Below are 6,300 nucleotides of genomic sequence, written 5' to 3' on the forward strand. Positions count from 1 at the left end.
AGAGGCATTGCTACATCTCACCCCTTGTCAAACAGTAAAAGCCCAGAGATTTAAAAACAAGTGGGATATATTCAGGGGACAGGGGGAGAACAAGAGAGCAGAACTGGAGAATTAGGATTGGTGCTAATGGGAGACAAATGAAAAATAGTTTGGAAGGTGGGGTATACAGCAGAACAGTAACATGTGACATATGACATGTATATCGTTGTAGAGTTTACAAAGCATATGCACATGTTCGTTTCACATTTCACTTGATCCTGATAACAATACTTGGAGTGGGGATTCAAGGGGATCATCGCTCTTGACATTTTACAGATGAAAGTCTGAGAGGTTAAGTGACTCGTTCAAGGTCACAGAACCCATAAACGGAGGAGCAGGCCCTTGAACACTAGAGCTTCCTGACTTCGGGCACGAATAACTAACTGGAGCAGAAGCTGCTGAGTGGAGATACAAGATGCCAGTCAGTGCTTATGCAATATTTAACTGATTCTCTGAAGTTACAAAACATGCTGTTGCTATTAATATACCTACTGTTTGTCTTCTGGGAAAGAACCAGTAGTATTTTTGGTTAGGGTTACACAGGGGAAGGATTTCCTCCTCTACCCCTTCAAGACAAATCACTCCTGCCCAGGCAGCTGCCCACCCCTCTCCAAACAACCCTAGTTTGGCAGAGACCAGGCAGAAGAAGGCGAAGGAAAGGGAGCCGGAAACCAGGAGACAGTCTTTGGAGAACTTTATTTCCACGATGCAGGAGTAACTTCCGTTCCATCTCATCAGATAGTTTTAACATGCTCTACATCTTTTTCCGATTACCTGGCGTTTGGGTAGGTGGGAGGGGAAGAGGGAGGCGGTGTGGTGCAGAGCAGCGCAAGGGCCCACCTTGACATTTTAAACACACCGCAGGAGGCTTGTGTCTTCACAGAAATGTTGCTGGAAAAAGAAATCGTGACCTGCAGCCCCCCTGGAGCCAGAAAGCCAGCACCCAGAGCTCACCTTGGCCCTCTGTTTCCACTTGGCCGTGGGACAGGATCCTGTAAAAGGATGGGGGCAGGGAGGCTAGTCCCCATCGCTGCTTGAGCCAGGCCCCTGGGGACCAAGCAGCCTCCCGGCCCCGTGTCCCTTCTGACCACACGGGAAGGTCCCTTCAGCTAGCGTTTTCTGAGTGTCCCTCCTTGCCTGGCCCTGGGGAGGTGAAGGTGAATAACACCTGGTCCTTGTTCTTGATGACCTTGCCATTGACCAGGGAGGCACATTTGCATCCCGTGACTCTAATTTCGCCAATGCGTGAAGCAGCGGCTCGCAGGGGCCTGGGGGGTACAAGGAGATGGGGCTGTGCTGCCCTACAGGACAGACTCCTGCTGTTTCCAGCGTGGAACCCTAGCTAGCCAGCTTCCTAGTGATGTGACCTGGTGAAGCCTCTGACTTCTTTAGTCCGGGCTTCCCGGTTCTGAAATGGGGGAGCCCAGACTGAAGAATGTAATAGTCACCCTGCAGGGTTGTCGAGAGGAGAAGAAGAACCTCAGGGACGGGGGAGCTGTTCACTACCCAGAGCAGATAGGGGGACTGGGAGCCTGGGGAGGAAAGGGTTAAGCCAACAGGAGCACCCCTCCCCCCAGTGGCTGGGAGCCAAGGAAAGTTTGGAAGGGAGGGGTGGTAGGACAGGCCCAGGGGTGGGAGATGAGGGTCAGGGCCCCACGTGTGTTGGAGAGCCTCTGGACCCTTGTCTGGGTCCAAGCTGTCCTCCCACCTCTGCCCAGGCGGGCAGTTTCCTGCCAGGTTGGGAAATTGCTTTGGCTTGGAATTTTTCTGCTGGGGGGATGGGGGAATGTTTTTGGAGACGGGTTCAGAATCTCCAGTTACCAACATTTCTGAGACAGGTCCAGAGGAGATGGACACGAATTGTACAGTCTCCAGTGGGAGGGGAGGAGGAGACAGAGGACGGCCAGAGGAGATGGCTGTGCCAGACACCCCTTCCCAGTTCTGGAGCCACCCTTGGGGCTCTCTCTGCTGTCCCTCGAATAGGGCCTTGGAAGATGGCCCTACTCACTCCCCTGCAGCCACGGTCACTGCCGGTAAGAACCACAGCCCGACGTCGGAGGGAGTCCTTGACCTGCGCGGGAGGGCACTTCTTCCCTCTCCAGTCGAGGATGGCTTGGGGGGTGGGGTGCGGGCTACTCCAGAGCCACAGTACCATGGCCACCCCACCTCGCAGGACTGTCTACTGCTCTTTGAGGGCATTTCTCTGTCTGCTAATGGTCAGTTTCCCCTTCAGTGCTTGGGCTGGGGAGCAGCTTGCTTACTGCTTTTTGTAGCTGATGTCAGCTTGGTTCAGCCTGAAGGCCTCCCAGGTGTGGAAGGTGGACCTCACATTCATTGCGGGTAGTGCTCCCTTGGAGACAAACCCTGGCCAGCACCACCCCTCCCAAAGGGCTGATGATGGTGCTGGAGCCCTCTGTCCCAGCCTGCCCTGGCTTGGTTTCTCCAGCGTGAGACTATTTCCCAGCACGTCTGCAAACAAGGGGTGAATACGCAAAGAAAAAAATGAAAATAGAGCCCTCCCTCACACCGTATCAAAATCAGTTCCAGATGTATGTGAAAGGCTGGGACACAGGGTTCCAGCACCTCTCTCTTACTCTACCCCTACCTTAGACCTCATTATGCAGTGGTTCCTGGTTATCCCACCCAGGCAGGATTATCTCAGACAACAGTAGCTGAGTCTTCATAATCCTAGACATAGGGGGTCTGGGTGGGAAAGCAAAAGCAAAAGGGTCAGTACAGGTATCAAAAGCTGGCTTAGGAGAAACAACAACTAAACACAATGTGTGATCCTGGATTGGAGAAAAGGTTGCTCTAAATGGCATTAAGACAAACAGTGAAACCCAAATAGGGACTGCATATTAGATAATAATATAAGATTGCCAGATGAAATACAGGATGCCCAGTTAAATGCAGATCTCAGATAAATAAATAATTTTTTTAGTATAAGTATATCCCATGTAATATTTTGGGACATACTTAAAATTATTGGTTGTTTCTGTGAGATCCACCTTTAACTTGGTGTATTGTAAATTTGATTTACTAAATCGAGCAACCCTTGACATTATGTAATATTTTTACGTAATGTAAAATCTCCTGAATTGGATAATGGCATCTGAGTTACCCAAGAGAACATCTGTCTTCCTAGGAAACACACATGGAAACATTAAGGGCCAAAGGGTCAAAATGCCTATGATGTAATGTCAAATGATTCAGCAAAAATATTAATCACAGTAATAAAATTAATGATAATTAATAACAAATGTTAACTAATGATGATTGCAACCCAAGTGTTCTTTTTTTCCAAATGAAAATTTGGGGGGAAAAGCAAGGGCTGACTTAGGAAGCCAGGAAAGCTGAGTCCAGGCAACAAAGAACAGGAGTGGCTGCTCATCTCAACATTCCAGGAAGGGTACGGGGTGTGGACCATCTCGGACGCATGCCCTCCCAGTGCTGAAACTTTTTTCAGTAAATCCATCTCCAGGTCCCTGATAGCCACCAGGGGGCAGCAGTGAGAGACAAGGCCCAGGCAGTACAGGGTCATATCATGGTTATGATGTTTCCCACTTTCCAATGATGTTTATTGGCCATTGTCTCTGAATGCCTGTTCATGCCTTTTGTCTGTCTTTCCATTAGTTTGTCTTTTTCTTAATGATCTGAGTCATGCCTTATATATTCTAGATATTAATCCTATGTCACTTAGGTGTTGAAAATATCTTCATCTAGTTTGCTATTAGTTTGTTTTTCCCCCTCCCTTTATGGTGGGAAATTCATCTTTTGATGAATTTTTACATAGTCAAATTTATTGATCTTTTTTCTTGAATGAGTTGTGCTTTTTATGTCTTCAGAAATCCTTCCCTGCCCCAAGGTCATAGAAATATTATGTATTTTTCTTCTAAAAGTCTTAAAGTTTTGCCTTTCACATACATCTGGAACTGATTTTGATATGGTGTGAGGGAGGTATCTATTTTCATTTTCTTTCTTTGTATACTCACCCCTTGTTTGCAGACGTGCTGGGAAATAGTCTCATGCTGGAGAAACCAAGCCAGGGCAGGCTGGGACACAGGGCTCCAGCAACGAGCTGTGGGAGGAGAGATATATCAGAAGTGGTCCTGATGCAAAAGCTAATGGAGGAATCTTCCCACCGCACACAAAGACAGTAAGTTTGACTAAGCCAGAGGTGGTCCCTAGGTGAGGCTGCAGGGAGGGAGGAGGACCTTAGTGAAGAATGGAAGATCCAGACAGGAGGGAATATAGTTTCAGTAACCATGGTGGCTCCACAGTGGCCTCTTAGACACTCAAGATATTTGGTGAATTGAGCTGCTTTCCAAAGGTGGCCAGGAGTCAGGCTGGACAGTGACTGGGGTCTGAGCAGAGACCCCAGCCCCCTACTGCCTGCCCCTGCTCCTGCCCCAGCTGGGCACTCCTGGACTAACAGGCCTTGGTCTTAGCGAGACTCCCCCACTTTGCCCTGGGTCTGAGCTCACCCATGCCGCTTGGAGCTCCCGGCCCTGGGGCAATGCTGCTGGGAGAGAAGGATCTGATCGCTGAGAAGGGGCCTTTAGAGAAGGCAGTAGTGGGAGGGGGCTCATCACTCCAAACAGAAGGAAGCCCAGACCTCCCACAGCACGTGGGCACAGAACATGGGCTCTGGGCCACACTCCTTGGCCCTACTGGTCATGTGACCTGGGGGAACTAACTTCATCTCTTGGCTTCACTGTAAATGGGATTCTAATGGCAATCTACCCGAGCAAGCCATCGTAAGGCCTACAGATAATGAGGCAGACAGTTGATACTCAATACATGAGTGAAATCTATCACTTGCATGAAGCTGCATAGCTGATAATCAGGCCCATGGCAATTTTCCCACACCCTGCTTTTGTGACCTGATTTCCTGTAACTCTCTCCATTGCAGCTATGCTGAACCACGCCCACGTGCTGCAACCATCTACTCTTGGGGTCTGGTTAGACACATTACGGCCCATCCATAGAATGGAATCCCATGTTGTCATTAAAAAGAAGGGGGTACACCTGAACCAGATGATAAAAAAGATGTTCGGATGTGTTAGGAATTGGGTGAGACAAGGTACAGAACCTGTGTGAAGTAGGACGCTCTAATGCCATACTTGCAAGGCTGTTGCTCAACATACATGGGTACACACACACACGTGCGTGCTTGTGTATGCATGGGTTATCTCCTGTAAGGATCCATGAGGAACTGTAAACACAGATTCCTTTTGGGGAGAGGGCCCAGTGGAGCAAGTAGGCGTTCGAGGTTCTTCTTACTCTTGCTGTGAAATTGACACCCCTACCAGAAACAACAAATGGCCTCTGATGGATTGTTTCTTTACCTGTAATTCTTACTGTCTGTTGGTTCCTTCCATCCCTCCCTGGCCGCAGCCTGATGGGAGGCACAGGTGAGGGAAGAACGTGACTTTGGGAGTCAGGTGACCCCCATTCTCTCCCCAGCTCTGCATGAACTTCAGGATGACCTTGGCCAGGCCCCTCCCCCTCCCTGCCATCAGCCTCCACCTGTAGAGTTAGGATGATGCTGGAGCCGGTGACCTCCACGGGGCCTCCTGCTCAAGGATTCTCTGGCTCTCTCTGGTCTATTTTTGCCTGACACCTCTCCCAGGGGCCTGCGGGTCTGAGCTAATTTCCCTGGCTGGCCCGGATCCAGGCAGCTCAGGTGGAGAACGCGGAGCTAATGAGGTCAAGGTCATGGGCCAGTTAACGGCTCTTGGGAGGAACCCGTGGCCGGACTGCAGCTGGACTGCCCCTCTCCCACCCGTCACTGGGCTCGGGCACAGGAGGAGGTGAGAAGAGCAAAGCTGCTCCGGAGCCCAGGTCCAGTCACCTTTTGTGACAGCAGCGTAGTATCCCCCAGTCACATGACAAAGCAGGGAGTATGTGGGGTAGGGGTGGGGAGAGGACCAGATGTTTTAAAAAAGTGCATTCCCCTGCCTGCAAGCAGACCACACCTGAGCAAGCCAGGACAATGAGAACCAATTTTATTTCTTTAACGCTACAGCAAGAGGGCACGTCCACATTCTCCTGGCTCTACCCACTGTGTGGCCTTTCTCCCTCTTTCTAAGTCACGTCCATGCCTCCTAATCCATGGTGCGGTCGAGAAGAGCTTCCTCTTTTACATTATTACCTGTCATAAGGACAGGGCTTATCTGTTGTATTCAATGCTGCATTCTTCGCACCTCGATCAGTGCATGGCATGCATACAGTAGGAGCACAATAAATATTGCTCGAGTG

This window comes from Neophocaena asiaeorientalis, unplaced genomic scaffold (assembly GCF_003031525.2).
Source record: "Neophocaena asiaeorientalis asiaeorientalis breed wild unplaced genomic scaffold, Neophocaena_asiaeorientalis_V1.1 scaffold332, whole genome shotgun sequence".
Lineage (NCBI taxonomy): Eukaryota > Metazoa > Chordata > Mammalia > Artiodactyla > Phocoenidae > Neophocaena > Neophocaena asiaeorientalis.